Raw genomic sequence first — 19,870 nt, 5'->3', positions numbered from 1 at the left:
GTATTAAGCCGAAATATCCTGCAAAATCTTGATCCAGGTGTCACGGGTGTGAGCAAGCTTTCACGGCACCATTTCAACAAGACCAAAACACAAAATAGCAACGGAATTTGGCCCAACTTCTGATTTGCTGTATATTCCTCCATGTGTATCTTTGGCCAAGCTAATACAAGCTGGGTAGCATTGAAAATAACCGAATATTAAACCGAACCGAAAATAAACCGCAAATAACACGGGCCGCGCTAGCTGACTGGTCAACTGGCGGTTTTGGACAACCATTTTGGAAACAAGTAGTAGTAAGATACATATACTTATGACGAAAGCTCTAATCAATACTGAACTAAGTGTAACGGCCTGCACATGGCATCAGATCAAAACTGTGTTGAATTTCCTCTGAGATCGCGTAACTTTGTGAACAGTGGAGAAGAGACGATCATCAGCTGACGGACCGACACTGGCATCTCCCCCTGGCATCTCCCACTATGGGTCTGCCAGTATCTGATTTCCGACACACATCTCATCCATCTAATTTGTGATATGGCCATGAGTCCTGAGACAATCAGGGGCTGTCTCTAAAATCCAGAGATAAGCTCATCTTGTTTTGTTATAACCAAAACGGTATCACTTGATGCGGACTTGTAAGTTTCTAAAGCGAGATGGGCATGACAACATAGACATATTATGAAGAGCATTTGAATTTTTGTTGACATGGAGCAGCGGGAAGAGTTGAAGTTCTCCCAGTTTGGGGGTGGGGTTTTATTTTTGCTGATCCTTCCCGGTCAGCCTATAGTCAACGTCGGCCCTTTAGTCAGCACTGGCTCTATCTTCAAGAGGCCAATATTGCTTTTTCAAAAGTTAGGGTACTCAGCCCCTTCTGCAGTGGAAACCAAGCTCCAGGATCTAAGTTTGTCGAAAGAATCAGCATGAGCCATGACCCAGGATTTGATTTTATCGAAAGAACTGTAGGGATCCAAGTTCCAGCGTTTTGGTCATTGAAGGAGCCAGTGGGAACCAGGAACCGGAATTGGGAACAAGGCATATGTCTGCCTGGCACTTATGAAAGTACCCCTAAAGTACCCCTAAGTACCCCTAAAAAGAGTACCCCTATAAATCAATGCATGCTGTTTATGAAGCACACAAACTATGGTACGTAATTGCGTACCTTCAAAACTCTATTAAATGGACACTACTGGTGGTATATCACACGTGACCTGTGATATGACATGCATGGAAAAGGCCATGTCATGTGTCGGTTGTTGTATTAGCCCGTGCAGACGCATCAAGAACTACATAATCCATATCCATAGGAAGAAAAGTGTTAGAAACGCCTTTTGAGGCCGTAGGATATGTGTGGCTATGGTTAAATTGCAGGACCTTCAAATAGTCAATTCAGGTTGCAGACCTTGTGTGAGCTGATGTTGAAAAAGCCGCCAAAACATAAGCAATGCTGTCCAGAGTAAAATGGACAAGAAGGGTCCGAAAAGCTCTTTGGAGTGCACTTCCTGGGGGAGCAGCATTACGGATGCTTTTTGAGCAAGAAGCCACCAACATGACCTCGAGAAAATGGTAATGAAAGATGTAAATGTAAAGAGATAGGGGTAAGAAGTAAAGAAAGAGGTAGAGGATCATAAGTCGTTCAAGTCAAAGAAGTCAAAAAATCAAGCCGATTGAGAAGAACGCAAGCTCAAGCAGCTAACATTTCAGCATTGTGCTCAAACCCGTTCAGAGGTTTTTCCTTAAACCCGTTCAGGGGTAAACCCTTACAGGGGGCATCTGAGCCTCCTTTCCTCGTAGAGCGAGTGTTCAACCATCGCCCTTCGTAGCAGGGATTTTACCTACCGGTCGCGGAAGCCTGTTCATGTGATCGAATGCCTGCCAGGGACCCCGTCCCAATGCCTACCATCGATCCAGCCGTCCCAAAGCCATATATCAGCCTCCATGCATCAACAAACGCCTGCAACGCTCACCCATTCTCAGACACTGTGAAACGCACCAGAGAGCGGAATGCAGCTGGATTGCGGCACTTCCGCGAATTCAGCTATTTTTACGCGATCAATTTGCCCACGTAAGGCGTGCAGCTGCGCGCTGGCAGCATCAGCAATACTCGGTCAGGTCAGACCGCGAGCAACTGTCAGCAACTGTCATTTATATTTGGGCCACAAAGCTCTGTCATGCCCTTTGGTAATCCCACCGATGGCCTTTGATAGCTGATCACATCCGCCATTGGAAAAGGTACGACGCACGTAATGACAGCTGTGAGGGGATATGTGTGTTGCGAATGCTACCGGGTATTCAGGGCCATTCCGTGCACAGATCTGCCGCCGTGTTATGCCGTCCGAGAAGAGTGCTGACGACACCGAAAGAACACAATGTAGCTCGTGCTTTATGCGATGTAATATCCTCCGCATCGTTGACCCTGCTAGCTTCAGCAGCACAGCATGGGGGAGAGGTGGAGACAGTGCGCGCTACCACGGATTGCTAATAGAGGGAGAGCGGAGGGGGGAGGGGGGGGGGGGGTACCAACTCTTGTTTATCCCGCCCTGATCGCCTTTTTTCATAACGCCGACCTTTGAGGGCGGGGATCGATATGGCCCCCTGGCGTTTCCAAGCTAACAAAGATGGAGCTCAGTAGAAAAAAGCCCGTGGATTCGCCTCAACGAGATCTTGTGATTGCTGCTTGCTATTATGTTCTTGGCTTATTTCCTAGAAAATCGTTCTTTTTCACCCTTACAACATCACATTTACTAGACAATGGCTCGCGGCGACACAAACCTTTAATACATGCATTCCTTGTTCAACTCTGAGCGCAATGGTGCATCGATGTTTTCAGTATACATTTATCATGTATGGCTCCGTTAATGCAACCATATCAGCCCGCCACTCATGTTCCGCGGAGCCATCGGCTACTGCCCGGCGCCTTCGCCGGCGGTAGGCCGCCGTGCAGTGTTCCTTAAATACCGCTGCTGCTCCAAATCCAGAAAAGCTAGGCACACCTTTTTGGTGTCAAAACACGCACATTGAATGCCCCATAGGACTGTGGATCATTTGGGCGCCATTGCGCAGTATGTTAGAGAGGTATTCTAAAAAAAAACCTTATGGGATTGCATCCATTCCTATTGTGGCCATGGTTAAAGACTTTTTAAACAGTTTTTCACAATGCAAACGCTGTCACTGTTATCGTATTAGTATCACCAACGCGATCGTGTTCGGATGCATCAACTTGATGTCTACCTCCTTACCCAAGCCGCTGAAATGTGATGACGTCATCACGTCAGCTGGTTCGGCAACAGTTGTAGGACGGGAAGAATGAGCGGCGCTGTACCAGTTTGAACCGGTTTGAGCGATCCTGACGTCGGAGGTGAAGCAGAAACTGGCAGAGAATATTGCTCTTAGGCACAGAACAAGCTCTGCTGCCATGGGGTTCTGGGCCTCTTTACTTCACCGATAAATAGACCTTGAAGTATTAAATCTGCGGATTTGTAAGATGAGTGCATGAGAATGCAGCAACGCTGCTTTCATCGTAACATTTACTGGCTAATTTGATGGACTGGAGGCCTTCCATGGGTTTCGCTCCTGCTTGTCTTAATTTTCGTGCATTTCAAATACAGCACCGAAGTAGGCTCCTGTGTTATAACATTAATGTAAAAAGGGCTAGTGTGAGCCAAATTTGGCCACAACGGTGATTTGCGTTGACAACGCTGTGGTTAATTCCTAGTTTTTCAACCACGCGTCCGAGAAATGGGAAGTTCAACATGAATGAGGGGAGTCCCCGGTTCTCGCTGAGAGGCTGAACGCACGACATATCCGCCCTATCAGCGGGGGCCCTCCCGCAGCCGTGCATCCCAGACCAATGGAAATAGCTGTCTTAACCTTGACTGGTCCCAGCCACCATTCAGCCTCCAAGGCTTGAATGCTTCAATAGCGTTGTTCGATGCATACTAGCTACATCAACCTTCGACCAACAAAAGGGCACGTGGACATGCATGTGACGCGTGCGCCCGCCCCGGAACCGTCAGCAGTGAGCGGGGCAGATGTTGGGCTCTGTTTGGCGGCTCTATGCGCACTCTAAACAGAAAGAAACGTGTGCCAGCCTATAGCGTGATTCACCACATCATACCGTGTGCGGTCGGGGGTGCCCTGCTGTCGGGAGTAGACAGCCAAAAGGACAGCCAAAAGGCTCCTGGACAGCCAAAAGGCTCCAGATGCCCTGATTTTGGTCAAATTTCTGTGTTTTCTCTCATTGTGAGCGAAAATGGCCGACGCCTTTACTACAACCCCGCACTGTATGCCGGTCATTTGTATTTTATCTGGACGTTTCGTTCCTGACAGCAGGGAACGATTCCATCGATCTCACAAGCTTCCTGCCATTTAAAGCTCCCGAGGCAACTTTGCGGTCTACGCCTGCAGATCTTTCAAGCGGAAATAAAAACAAAAGGTCGGTCACTGCTCTTTTTATTTGCACGCGTGGAGATCCTCATCAACAGACATTCTTTGCATTCATATGATATCACCGACTGTGTGTTCACGATGCCTAGATATAAAGCTTTAAGAGCTTTGGAGTAGTAGAAGAGCGCTTTCTCTTTGCACCACCTGTGCGCAATGACCAAACACCCTACTCGTGCCGGAATTAGCTCAAAATTTCGCGAAATAGCGAGATACGTCGTCGATTGCTTGTCACTCGCGTGTGTGCAGGGAAGGATGTGCTTACGATTGCACACATGCACGCACGGCCTGTGAGTGTGCACGCACGCACATACAGTCTGTGTGTGTGCGGGTACGCACAGACGACACACAGTGACCAACAGTGACTGTTGCCGGACCGGCAGTGACTGACTGTCGCCAGACGAGGGGTCCGAGTTCCACAAGTCTCTACGTGTACGGGTTATACACTTGTACCGACCCGCATGGGGCCGCGCTGTGACCCTCCTACGCTCTGATGTAAAGCCCCTGGACCATCTGCCGCAGCGGCGTTCCACACGCCGTCGCCTCCCGTCACCGAGACCTGCAACTGCGCCCTCCCGATGATGAACGTGAGGATAGTGGACGTGGTGCTGAGCACGGTGGATCGCTGAAAGTGGAACTTTGCCATACCACCCAGGGCGTCCAGAACACGCTGTTACCGACCTGCGGACCCGGGCGCCCCGCTGCTCAGGCCGGGCCACTCCCAGTGAGCTGACGTAGCTCCCTCGCGGCAGATCCCGGCCCTCGCCGACCAGGTCCGGCACGCGCCGACGAGCTTCGCATAGTCCGGCCAGCGTGACGGCCGGTGGTAACTGATACAGGATGTGAGGGGCAGCTAGGGAAAGCGTTTCTCCGTACCGAAAAAGGTTGACCAGAGATATCATCCGCGTGATCCGAGCAGCGACGGCAGCCGCCATGCTTGTGATCAGCTCCGCTGTCACGGTGCTCGTGAGACGAGTGCAGCTGGCGAGAGACACCTCTGCCGATATCCGATCTGCTGGAGCTCAACAGAGCCCGCCTGGTGACCCGCGGCGATCAGGGCCCTGAGCTCTGCATTTACGGCCTTATAGCCGATCGCCAGCAGGTCTACGAACGTAAACGGAACCAGCATGAACCAGAACAAAGTGACGCCGTACTACACGGCGGTTGTCAAAGCCTCTGCGCATCCAGAGGTCCAGCGTCTGACTGCTGAGGAAATGAAACGCTTATGCCAGACAGGAAGACCAATAGAGACTATCAAGACCAGTAGGCCAATGGTCCCAGGGGCGATGTTTTCAAGGAGGCCCTGCTGGAGGCCCTACTGGAGGTCATGCGGGCGGGTCGGGGGTTGCTGAAAGACGCCGTGTGCGGTATGCAGGCCATTGACGTCAGTTTCCGGGCCCGTGCTGACGTCACTGGCCACGAACGCCGACGCGCCCGGTGGCGCTCGTGCTCGCTATGTTGAGATTTCATGGCGGTAGGAGCGTCACATATTGAAGCGAAGCGTAGGAGTGTTGTGCACGTCATCCAGAAATGCGTTGTATTGTCATTCGCATGTTCACCCGTTGGTTTGCATAGAAGCGTTGAGCTCGCAAGATTGCATTCGGTATTGCCATCACGGCCGCGCCAGAACGGCGGGCAACCAACGGAGGCCTTCGACGCCATGGGTCGCGTCGCCAGCGTGTGCCGCTCCAGTACAAACGAAAACACTGTAAGGCCACGAGACCCTCGCGCAAACTGTACTTAAACTGACACGCCACGCCTTCCGGCTGACTAGGCGCAAACTTGACTGCCTCAATGGATAGTTGCTCGCTGGTTATGACCGGATAACATCACCCGCATCCTTTGTTCTGAGCCCGTGACACGCCGTCTGAAAACGTCCTCTGGGCAGGGGATACTGGTGAACCCTTTCAATACTGGGAAGCCAAGCCCAGCGTCGTGCAAAGCCTCACGCTGTGGCTCGCATCAGTCGTGCAAAACCTCACGCTGTGGCTCGTATCAGTCGTGCAGAGCCTCTCGCTGTGGCTCGTATCAGTCGTGCAAACCCTCACGCTGTTACACGCATCAGTCGTGCAAAGCCTCACGCTGTGGCTCGCATCAGTCGTGCAAAGCCTCACGCTGTGGCTCGCATTAGTCGTGCAAAGCCTCACGCTGTGGCTCGCATCAGTCGTGCAAAGCCTCACGCTGTGGCTCGCATCAGTCGTGCAAAGCCTCACGCTGTGGCTCGCATTAGTCGTGCAAAGCCTCACGCTGTGGCTCGCATTAGTCGTGCAAAACCTCACGCTGTGGCTCACATCAGTCGTGCAAAGCCTCACGCTGTGGCTCACATCAGTCGTGCAAAACCTCACGCTGTTACACGCATCAGTCGTGCAGAATTCAAAACACTGTCATAACCATGGGCGCGCGTAAAATGTCAATATCCATTCGTTTCAGCGGCTTGCTCCAGCACCAACTCCCACTCCTCCAGCAGCAGCACCAACTTCTCTTCCGTCGCTTCAATTTCAAATCCGCATATGCACTCGAAAACCAGAAGACCGACACCATGGTAAGCATTTCGGGATTCCTCCTCCGATTCCAGACGCTGCTGATCAGCCATCAACCCTCGGATCTGGCGGACGCGAGGGCCTGGGCACAGGGCTTCATCAGCCCCGGATGCGGCGTGTACGTCGGATCGTCAAGAAAGTTTAGCTGTGTCGGCTATCAGAACTGGCTCCTGAAAATGATACGATTGCCTCTGTTGGTAAGTTTGAACTGGTCTAGAAACAAGTCTGGTCGCCACAGCAGCCTTTGGATGTGGACTGGCAACTCGGGGATTGACGCGGCTGAAGTTGCATTCGTTTGAAGTACATTTTGGGTGCATGCATGTAGGGCAAAACAGAGACTGATGAAATGGCTTTTTGATCGAATGCCAAAAGTACATTTGCAATGCAACGCATTTTCTCCATCACCTTAGATTCAGACAGAGTAGTAAGTGATGTCTGCTGAACCGTCTTGCGACGTTCTGACCTTTGGTGGCTGCTCGTACTGCCGGTACAGGGCGGCTGTAGTCAGGGCAGTTGCGTCGCGCCAGCTACCGCAAGAACCGCAGTTCATCTTACAAAACCTGTGGAAAAAGATTGCTTTAAGTAGGCGCTTTCTGCGTTGCATAACAAAACAATTGACACACTGCGTGTGAGGCACGACTATTTTTCCGCATGATTGAAGTGATGATCAATTGGGCGGATGGGTGTCGCTTGCATTCGACGATAACGCCAGTCCGTGGCTATTGTCCTTCATATGACCTTCGCCAGCACTGGGCTGAAGTACTTTATGTCCTCAAGCCCCCTTACTACGGGAAAAAGAAGTGATAAATTCCAGGGAAGTGGTAGATAACTCCAGCGAGTTGTGCCCGTCTGTAGAGGAGTCTTTGCAGTGACTTCTATTCATGCGCACCGGCCATAGCTCGGGAGCATGCAGCTTCATGGGAGGCCGTTAGCTGAGATTGACGTCAGCACGGCAGCCATCGCTGGAAGCAGCGACAGGAAGATGTTTTCCTCCTGCTGCCCCATGCGCCTCGAGAAAGGGCGACTACTCCTCCCAGTGTGGCGCTGTGTCGATGGCTCCAGCGGCGGAAGGTATCTGAATGCGATACCGTACGCGTTACCGTACCGATACCGTACAGTATTGCAGCATCCTAAGCAATGTTTGCGTACCTGACAGCATGAGACTCAATCAGTTTGCGGTTTTGGTTGGTAATGGTACGGAGACACAACGGATGTTGTTTTATAAGGAAAAGAAAATGCACAAAGATGCTAAGAAGAGGGTGGGTCTTAACCATGACACCTTGTTACGCAAGGCATTGAAAATTAATCGTAATACAGATGATTGGTGTGCCGATATCCGACCAAGCACTTACCGTCGGACGATGTCAGCCGAGTTGATCCAGTTTTTCAGCATTCTACTCTATTGGCTAGGTAATACAGAGTAATTGCTATCCTTACCTCCAGAGGTGCGGACTCCCACATTGCATCTGGCTGAGGTTCCGTCCTGTAATGATCAAACTCCACCACCTTCATGTTGCTGGCCTTGGCTGCCGGCGAAACGTAGGGTGATATCCAGCCTTGTTTGCATGAGACAGACGCTTTACATAAATGACGTAGGCTCACATCCGAGTTTCACATGTCAGAGGACGATAGGCTCTTTAAAGGATCACAAGACGGGCTATAGAATATCACCGTGCTCGCAAGCACTACATTGAAGAGGCTTCATGGCAAAATAGACATGCATAAACACAATAACAGGGACAAAGGTCTCCCAGTACTATAGAGCATTTCGGAGACACTTGAAAAGATGTTATCATAAAATACAGCACAACTGAAAGCCAGAAAAACGTTAACAATTCACACGCTGCATTCGGCAACAAGCCAAAATGCAAACGGAGCTGGTGTCTAGCCAAACAAATGTCCGAAACTTTATGATTAGGTCTCCCACATAAGTGTCGGACGCTGAAGATACTCTGTGGTTACCTGATCGATGGCAAAACAAATTATAACGGGGCATAACAATAACTTAGTAGTTTATTGCATGTGATAATGCACAACTTCCATAAGGCAGCGTTACAAGCCTCTATGTCAAATTATGCAAAAAGGTAAGTTGTGTATATGGGCACAGGCTACACGCTACTCCGTATGAGGGCAGCACTTTGTGACCCATTACATTCTCCCTTGATTTAAGGAGAGGAAACATACTTCGCATTCACTACGATTATGCCATGTGACATGGACTTGTACGCTGCACTAGAGGACATGTCATAAAGGTAACGATTTACATTGAAAAGCTCCGGCCACTCCGACCGCTATTCCGTCCGTTTGTTGACCATGTGTGGTGGGTTGTCATATATAAATGTTGCCATACGCACCTGAACTCACTGTTCGGCATCCACATCAGGTGAGCAGAGCAATGAAATGAGATGAGTCATGTCATATCCTGCATACGACGTAGTCACATATGGTCATACCTTTCAACTAATAGGGATAGATCCTCTCATAAGAATCAAGCGTCTTTTTGTAGAACTTGGGATGGTAGCTTTGGATCTCTACATATGAAATCAACTAACATTGTTGCTTGCCACGCAATGTTGCTTATAGCCCTATGTTTAACTAAACGAAATAAATGAGGGGCACAGCTGCGACCTTAATAGCTCAGGAAATTAGCATTGGTCCACAACACTACATAAAGAGAGAATGAACCAAAAATAGCACGCGCATTTATATGAGCTTTTTTACGGCTTTTGCGAGAACCTAGGCCACATCCAAATGTCCCACCAATGGTACGAGTACTTCTTTGGTATTCGGCCAGATGCTTGGCACGCAGCCATTCCAAAACTACGACTTGAGCGAGTGCAATTTGCTGATCCATCCAGCTGAAAAAAACATGTAAAATGTAACATGACATGTAAAAAAATCCAGCAGCTATCTGCTGCCTGCCGACAGGGTGTCATGTGATTGCTTCCAGTTTTGGGTAAGTGAGCTGTTTTTCGCAGTACTGATTCCAGAAATGCAAAAAATAACGCAAAAATCGCAGATTTCAAGGCCATCATACTGGGCGTTAATGGTAAACGTATGATGAATCTAGCTGTGGGCTTATGTATACGTGTCGAGTTCGCAAGCGATTTGAATGGTAACTGCACGGTTTCAGTTGGCTGACCCCTTTAAGCTGAGTAACTGTTTGTGCGGCGGGCGTTTTGCCAGTCTATCGACGGCGTCATTCATCGTGCTATCGGTTGAACACCAGGTGCCATGTTTTGCAAGATTCAACAAGTATCAATCCACAGAGACTTAGCCCCACACCTATACGGACCCCACATGGGGCACGTGCTCGGCACACGGACGGGGGCCCCATCAGGAGACGCCGAAGATCACTGGTGACTGGTGCATGCCGCTGACTCCGGACAGAGAGGCGTCGCGAAGATACAGGATAAAGCAACAAAGGGGAAAGAATGGCGGATGATAAACACCATGAGCCTCCCGGCTGATTGCCATAGAAACGTGACACATTTCCGCACTGCACATAACTGGTACGGGTGTTTCGGGTTCCGAACGCTGTCAACTGCGCCACTCACATCCCCGCACACCGGCGAGGAATTCTCCCTGATGTTATCCTGCCCGCACTCGAGTCGTGCCCATTCTCATTGACCTCCCCAACGTCACGTGATCAGTCTTCCAAAGCGAAAACTCAGTTTACGTCATGTATAGAACTGACTGCACGAGCGGCTGTGTCGCAAGGACTGTTTGTCGTCATGCTCGTCGTGCCATGCAAAGCAGGCAAACATCCGGGAAGTTGCGTTTCTGTTGGTCGATACATCCATGACGCGAATCTGAAAAGTTATGCGGTGCAACCGAGTTTTATAAACAAGTGACTAAAAAAATGTGCGAGTACGACGCAAGCTTTCGTCATGTCATGCTGCAGTGTAATGCCTGAAAAACCCGCCTGGGCAGAACGCCCAAAGCCAAGATGTGAACTGTGAGTCTACGTACATACAGTGCGGTGTGAGGTGTGAGGCTACAGACCAACAGTGAGGTGTGGGTCTACAGACCTACAAACCTCACGTCTGCCGAGTACTTCTGGAGGCTCCTGGAAGGTTGTCTGGTCTGGAGATACTGCCGCGAACGGTATCATCCTACTTACATCGATGCAGACCTATCTCAGATATTAGAGATCGAATGAACAAAGATTATCAGTGACAAGACGTTCCAAAGCAATGCACACAAAGAACAGCAATACACCAGCGCAGTCTGCCTCGCCCACCACAAACCCAAACATCTCGCACAGGCGGCTGTATTGTACACACGTAACACGACCACTACAACTACCGCATGCAATACAAACGCCCCAGCGGAGCATCCAACGGCGTGACGTCACTCAGGTACGGTAGGTCAGCCACGGCCCGTCTGCCTCAGTAGGTCAGCCACGGTCCGTATGCCTCAGTAGGTCAGCCACGGTCCGTATGCCTCAGTAGGTCAGCCACGGTACGACAGCGACGGACACACGCCGTGTCGGACCGGTGATAACGTCTTCAAGGAAATCTTCCTTTTGTTCCGCGCATGCGCGCGACCGTTTCAGTCTGGTGAGCGACTATCTTGAATACACTTGAGGCTTGGGTTTGTGATGGTCTGTCGCACATGGGATGCGAACCGGGAGCTGACAGGGCCGACCGTTTGCTGGCTGAATCCATGGCATGCGCGCGATAACGCGCCTCGCACCGGACGGGCCATACCCTCGGCAGAGGTCCACAAACTGCACCTCGCACCGGACGGGCCATACCCTCGGCAGAGGTCTACAAACTGCGCCTCGCACCGGACGGGCCACACCCTCGGCAGAGGTCTACAAACTGCGCCTCGCGCCGGACGGGCCATACCCTCGGCAGAGGTCCACAAACTGTGCCCACATGGCTGTTGGTGCTGGGGGTGGGGAGGTAGCTTGTCGGTACATATGACTGGCAAGCAGGGCTGGCATATCAATCCAAAGTTCAGATATCACCAGTAGCGTGCCTTGAACGCGGTGCGTGCACTGGTTTGGGTCTGCTTTACAATAATTTCGAGATGCGATCTCCTCATCTCCTCCAATTTAACGCGCAAAAGAAACTCGATGCGTTGTGATGAATTTAGATGTTTATCATAATAATAATTGTGATTTAAGAGTCACACATTACCTGTGTGTCAAAAACGGAATTGTCATACTGTTTGTCGAACCCACAGACCAGTCAATAGCACTCCTGCAGAAGCGCCGTAAACAGCAGGAACACTTTCTTAAGTACATAACGGCGGGAACACAACTCGTTGGATAAAACCAAACAGCCGTTCACGCCGGTATAGCGGTATAGTCGCGCGCGCATATCTTAGGTGTTGTATGATATGTGTGAGGGGCATTATCTTTTCGCGTCCTGCGTAAAATGGAAATGAACTGCTTGATGCAGACTTGAATTGTCAATTTGCTACCGTGATAGGGATAATAAGATTGCTTTAGACCTCTGCCAGATATAGCGTCTGAATTGTGCACTTGTGACAAGCGTTTTCTTTCCTCTTACACGGTCCCCACAAGAAAACATGCAATACATACACTATGCCACATAAATCACTCATTCCTCTCTGAATGTATCACACGTGGGCTCAAACATTTAATGATGATAATGAACTGGATCTAGCCAAATCACTGATAATTCCGAAGACTCGGCACTGGTCTTAAAAAACGGTGCCTGCATTACTCTGCAGCACGTGTGACCGGCACACATGAACTAGAACATCTAGACATCGTACCCCCTCCGGCGTGCGAGGCTTCGATTTCGAACCTCGATCACAACAGAATTTTTCATGGCGACCTGACTGCCTGACTGACAGAATCGCGACCAATCTACACTCACACGACACCGCGAAAGCAAGCCGTCAATTACGTAAGGGGGGGGGTGGGCAAACCCGTTCAGAATCATTTGCCAGCGTGCCGACTTGAGTGGATTCCCAACAGATGTGACGTCAGCGAGAGTGGATCCCCAGCAGACGTGACGTCAGCGAGAGTGGCTTCCCAGCACGCGTGACGTCACCTGGAGTGGATCCCCAGCAGACGTGACGTCATTGGGCGACCACGAGGCAAGATTCGCCGACGTGACGTCGAGACAGCTGTGACCCCATCTGACACTTGAGAAGTGTGTCATTTAAGAGTTGACATCTTCACCGTCTCATTGGTGAAATGCGCTGGGGACAGAAGCTCCAAATCGCAAAACGGAGCTGTTTGCAGATTGACAAGTCGTGCCAAAGTTGCCCTTTGAAGACACCGATACGAACACCGAACACCACGTGAATGAAGCAGCACCAAAGCAAAGCTGCCTGAGACAGAGGTCTGCAGGTCGCCGCCCTGGCTGGCAACATCTACGAGCTAGTGACGAACATGACGTCATCCACACCTACGCAGGGACGCGACAAGAAATCCGACGCCCACTGACGGGGTCCGAAATTCCGAAAACCCCTCCGCAGCCGAATCTAATTTTCACGTCTGCCATTGAACCGGTTCTCCACAAACTATGCTGGCTGGAGTCAACGGACGTTCAAACGACTGAGCTATGCTCGCTTATGCTAACAGAACGCAACTCAGGAGCGGCACAGGTATAAATGGGGTGTGCGCATTCGCGCACTTCCATTATTTAGTTGCACTCTGCCATGCGCTGGACGTATTATTTTCGGCTGTCTGCGGTGGTCTGTTCTCAATGTCTTGTTTGCTCTACAGTCGACACCACATGGTGCCTTCTGGCGACGGTGGCTGTGGCAGCCGCCAGTGCCGCGAATGCTGCTGCCCACCTCTTCTTTGTCGTTGCCATGCCAACGAGAGGCGAGCTGCCTCCGGCTGGAGCTGCCTTCGGCTGCTGTTCTGCGCCAGGACCGCGCAGCGACCGGCGCGTGCCGTCCTGAGGTCTCACCACCGTCTCCGCCCACTCCCCCGAAGGGAGGACAGCGCTCCGCGGCGGCCGGGAACCGATGGTCGCGTCTGGTCCCCCGCCGCCACCTCCGCCCAGGAGGAGTCCCTGCCGGGCGCTGTCGGTCATCGGTCACTGGGCCCGCTGGTGGCAACGCCCCCGGCCTTCTGCGCTAGACACGTGGCACGCGCGGTGAAGGGCAGTAGAACGGTGGACCGGCGGTAGATCAAAGGCAGAGGTCATGCGGGTGACGGTAGGCAGGCGACGGAGCGACAGCGGCGCAGCGGAGTGGCGCGCGCCGGCGGCGGGTCGATGGTAGAGCAGAATAGGGACAGCAGAGCGGCTGGAGGCTGTTGGAGCTGCGAGTGACGGTGACTACAGCAGAACAGGAGCCGCGTCGATCCCGGGAGCCGGCGCAGGAGCTGCCCTGGATCTGGAGCGAGATCAGGAGGCAGGCAGCCACTGGAACGCAAACTGGAAGTCGTGTTGTCATCAGAACATCAGCTGGAAGTCCGTGCACCGAACGTCCATGAGGCAGCAAGCGAGAACTGGAAGTGACGTGGTCATCAGAGCGAGCGGCCAGCGGAGTCTGTGCGTCCGGCCCATACCGGCGTGACAAACGTGGCGCTGCCGCAAACGCAGGCCCTACTGATGGTGCGAGGTGTGCGCCGCGTCCCGGCGCCATCCCAGCCAAGCCCCGGGGGTGGCCGCCAGCCGGCCAGCGCTCGCTCCGGCCAGTCCCCGGCTCGGCTAGGCCATGCCACCTGGGTCCCCCGCACGGAGCGCCGCGGGCGGCCAGGTCCAGCCCGGTCCCCGTCCGCTCTGGTCCGGTGCGAAGCGAGTCCCAGGTCGGCTCTGGTCTGGTCCGCAGCGCGTGGCGACGGCGACACTGCACTGGCGCGGCCGCCCGGTGTGGGATCACACGGATGGCACGTCACTGCTGTGGTCGGGCGAGCGTAACTCGGCTGTCGGCACGCCTCCGCAGACCAGCACGGAGAGACGGCCTCCTGCGGCAAGACACAAGAGCGGCGTCACAGACCCGTGGTCTCACACAGCACGGAGAGACGGCCTCCTTCGACGAGACACGGCAATAGCGGCGTCACAGACCTGAGGTCTCACACAGCACGGAGAGACGGCCTCCTGCGTCAAGACACAAGAGCGGCGTCACAGACCCGAGGCCTCATACAGCACGGAGAGACGGCCTCTTGCGGCGAGACACGACAATAGCGGCGTCATAGACCCGAGGCCTCACACAGCATGGAGAGACGGCCTCCTTCGAGACACGGCAATAGCGGCGTCACAGACCCGAGGTCTCACACAGCACGGAGAGACGGTCTCCTGCGGCAAGACACGACAAGAGTGGCGTCACAGACCCGAGGTCTCACACAGCATGGAGAGACGGCCTCCTTCAACGAGACACGGCAATAGCGGCGTCACAGACCCGAGGTCTCACACAGCACGGAGAGACGACCTCCTGCAACGAGACACAAGAGCGGCGTCACAGACCCGAGGTCTCACACAGCACGGAGAGACGACCTCCGTCAACGAGACACGGCAATAGCGGCGTCACAGACCCGAGGTCTCACACAGCATGGAGAGACGGCCTCCTTCGAGACACGGCAATATCGGCGTCACAGACCCGAGGTCTCACGCAGCACGGAGAGACGGTCTCCTGCGGCAAGACACGACAAGAGTGGCGTCACAGACCCGAGGTCTCACACAGCATGGAGAGACGGTCTCCTGCAACGAGACACGACAAGAGCGGCGTCACAGACCCGAGGTCTCACACAGCATGGAGAGACGGCCTCCTTCAACGAGACACGGCAATAGCGGCGTCACAGACCAGAGGTCTCACACAGCACGGAGAGACGACCTCCGTCAACGAGACACGACAAGAGCGGCGTCACAGACCCGAGGTCTCACACAGCACAGAAAGGTGGCCCCCTGCGGCGAGACGCAGCAGCGATGTTTGGCATGTGCTGTAAATTGTGTTCAGATCTATGTTGACATATTCTTGAGATATATGTGAATATGACAAGCTGACATGAACTCCGGCATCTTGAACGTTAAAATGTTCTAACCCGCTGCAAACTTAGTCACCATTTTGTTTCTCATAAATGGAGCATGCGTCGTGATGAAGCGATGGCCGCACCCCGGGAAAACACCAAACCAACAATCTCTGATTTATCGGGGGGGGGGGGGGAGGGGGCAGAGCCTGCCTCTTCTTCTACCCTGCCCACGCAGGTTACTGCAACGAACATGAAGCGCGAAATAGGGTTAAAGGGAGTGTTCATCATTTGTATGTGCTTTAAACCCAGACAATTATTTAAAAGAGTATTCAATGCAATTTGCAGTCATTCCCTTCTTGACGCTTCAAACCCTCTTGTCCCTCAGCTTGAAGACTTGAACTTGCACAAACCATTCCGCGCAGTCTATTTAAAAGGCATTCTGGCATTAATGACGTCATAGAAACGTCACAACAATACCGCTATCTCATGTCCGTGTCTGCGGTATATCAGCACGAATCATGGCAGCATCGGTCAGCAATTGGCCTGCAAGCAGTTAAATTGCGTTGAGAGAATTTTGGTCGCACCAGTGTCGTTGCGTGCTGCAAAAGTACAGGTATATGGCGATAGCACTACTTATGACGGAAATGGGACTTTAAATCAATTAAGTTATGAAAAGCGTTGCAACTGAGCATGTGCATGCAAGAAAAAGTACAAAATCGCGGGTAAAGAGGCGAGGAAATCACGAGAAGGGGTAAAAACGTGCAACATCATGCCATTTGTGTTCTGAAAACAACGTACCGATCAGCACGACACATCTGGACAAGTAAAAAGGACTTTAAATGAGTCATCCCAGCCGCTAAGGTGTCAATTTTGCGCGGTCAGTTAACCAACTACTCTGACATCACAAAGAACGATTCATGACGTAATCAAACGATAATGTGTTAAATAGCATACCCATTTAATGGTGAAATTGTGTTGTCTAGAACAGTCTTTAGCACTTTAAAGCGTGCCATTAGTTACAGTTAGGTTTACTTCATCCCATATGGTGCTGGACCAAACATCCTCAAATGTCGAACGCTCCCTTTGAACTAAAATATTACAAAAATATCAAAGTAATCCGTCTCCGGGGCTCAGTGATTAAAAACTTGGTAGATCGTTTGCAAGGTTCTATTCACATAACTCCCTATAGGTTTCATTTTTGGGATCTAGTACCGTCTTTCTTACCACTGCTAAATAAAGTAAGCGTCCCACTTTTGAGACCTTTTGAAACATACTCTGGTGAAACCTCAGGCCTTGTTAAGTCTAAAAATAGCGTTGATTAGTGTCACCGGAGCACCGTCAAGACATAAGGATACCAATTTAAACTATTTTGGAGTCCGCAGCACGCTGTAAACGCTTTGTAACAGCACTACGCCTCTTCTCTGCAGTGGCGACCATGGTCGCCATGACAACGACCGTGCACATCTTTACTGGTGCGAATAAAAGACCGTTTGTAACTGACCCAGCAGGCAACGGCCTGTTAACGAGAAGTTGGTGGGTTGAAGTTCGAACCAGTACGTCACATGGGTCATGTGATATCTCCATTCCCAAAGACAAAGTGCGCCCCGAAAAGAGCGACTGTGGCAAATCCCACAGGGGAGAAATGAAAGCCAAAGCATAACACTTTGTTCAATTCGCGTTGCAAAACGACCAGCGAGGCTGCTTGCTACCTACGACATTTCCTAGCGGAGGATAGAAAATTTTGGAGGAGGAGACCGGGGGAGGGGGGTACCGCGTACCTTTCCAACGGTATCTTTACTTTTCTCATGCAGTGTCTGAAAGTTGGAGATCCCAGGGGATGCCAACTTCTCCCCCCCCCCCTCGCCGGTCGAGCGCGGCTGCCTCAGACCACCGGCCGGGTGCAGGTTTACGAGGCGCTGCGGCGCGTGCGAGGTGTTGCAGTCTCCTACCTGCGGCACCGCTGCAGGCAGTGCCTAGCACCAGGAGCAACTCAGTCGCGTCGAAGAGGGTGATATTAACGGTGCTGTGGGCAGTGGCGGATCCTGGAAATCGCAGAAAAGCAGCCTTTCGAAGCTCTGAGGGGATGCAGGGCCATAACGGCAATAATCAAGCCCTGATTGAGGAATACCCGGCAGTTTTTTTAAAAAAATTAAGCCACACTAAGCCTTGCTACAAGCTGAAAGAAATTTAGATTATGTCGCCATATGCATAGAACACAACCGTTGGCAAACATGGCGGGCTTATGAAAAGCGCTATTCTAGTTCCAAATGTGCAGCAATGATATCGCGATTCCCCAACTGAGATCTAGATCCACCAGATCCGCCACTGAGTGTTGGGTCGCGATAAATCCATTTCTGTATAATAATGCAATGTTAAAGGCCGGTGCCAGCATGTTCCAGAGAGCTGCTTACTCGGAGTGTCATGAAATATCCGCCGCTGAAGTTGACGTCATAGTGACGTCACGTCCTCACGAGCCGTGCGACATTTGTCCAACCAATAACATCAAAGGTAACAAGCTCCTGCCGCGATAGCGTCTCTGCTGCAATCTTTTTATTATTTCATGTCATATGTCCTTTTTAGGTTGGCAGTCAGTCTGCTGAGACGTGGAATATCTTTTTGTATCTTGTCGGATAGTCTTGCAAGATCTGAGGGAGTCACTGAATTATGAGCTCGAAGTTATTGTGGGGAATTAACGAAGTTCAATATAACAAAAAATATTGGTTAAACAACGCTGTTCTGCGAAATAACGATTGCGTGTTGATGGCATTCGTGGGCTTTACATAGGAAGTTTGAACTCACAAAGCAGAAAACCAGGAGCTGAAGACCTGTCTTTCTTGCGTGAAGCATTTTTTGTGAAATCTGTTTGAAAGATCCTCTGAGATCTTGGATTTTTTGTGTAATCAAGGCATAAGCCTGATTCGAAGCCATTCAGGAAGATCTAGATGTCCAGGAAAGACGGCTCCGAATCAGAGTGTGGCATAAGCGACGGGTGTGCAACAGTCTGGCATAGATAAATCGGAACATGCCATTCACTGTAAACAGAATCTAGCTGCACGAAGTCAGAAAGAGTGCCGTCGGTCACCGTGTGACATGCATGTTTTCAAAGTCATCGTGACTTTGAAATGGAGAACAAGTGGTTCAAATGGGTGGTTTCTATCACTGAGCATGCACGCACTTCCCACTAATGGAGTGAGTTTGCTAATTAGCATTCGAGACAGCACCGCTAAGTAAATCAGCGCTGGCTATGAACCTTACTGAAACAATTAACGGCATCGTCAAGAAGCTAACTTTTGTTTGTTCTGGTCAGCTCATGCAGTGATCAAACAAAGACGCTCTTTGCTAGAATTACTGTGTTAGCTCCTCACGGGCGTAAACTAGATCAAGCAGAGCACGTTTAAAGGATGGCACACAGAACCCGTGTTCCGAAACTGTCTTGTATCTTGTATCTTGTATCTTGTAATCGTAAGCTATCTATCTTGTAATATAATGTAATCTATTTTGTATCTTGTAATCGAAAATATGTTCACAGGAACACCTGTCCCGGGCTTCCTAAGAAACAACGTGGCGGAGCGGCCTGTCGGCTACTTTAAACAGCGCAGGTCTAGCATGATACTGATGATTTGATCTTATTTCGTGGCTGCTGGGGCCACCGTAATGCGGAAAAGACAGGGGAATAGAGAGAGAGAGAGAGAGAGAGAGAGAGAGAGAGAGAGAGAGAGAGAGAGAGAGAGAGAGAGAGAGAGAGAGAGAGAGAGAGAGAGAGGTGGAGAGAGAGAGAGAGAGGAGAGAGAGAGAGAGAGAGAGAGAGAGAGAGAGAGGAGAGAGAGAGAGAGAGAGAGAGAGAGAGAGAGAGAGAGAGAGAGGAGAGAGAGAAGAGAGAGAGAAAGAGAGAGAGAGAGAGAGAGAGAGAGAGAGAGAGAGAGAGAGAGAGAGAGAGAGAGAGAGAGAGAGAGAGAGAGAGAGAGAGGAGAGAGAGAGAGAT

This window comes from Pollicipes pollicipes, unplaced genomic scaffold (assembly GCF_011947565.3).
Source record: "Pollicipes pollicipes isolate AB1234 unplaced genomic scaffold, Ppol_2.1 Scaffold_1600;HRSCAF=1878_pilon_pilon_pilon, whole genome shotgun sequence".
Taxonomy (NCBI): Eukaryota; Metazoa; Arthropoda; class Thecostraca; order Pollicipedomorpha; family Pollicipedidae; genus Pollicipes; species Pollicipes pollicipes.
The sequence above is the reverse complement of the archived record's forward strand: the minus strand, read 5'-3'. Positions refer to the sequence as shown.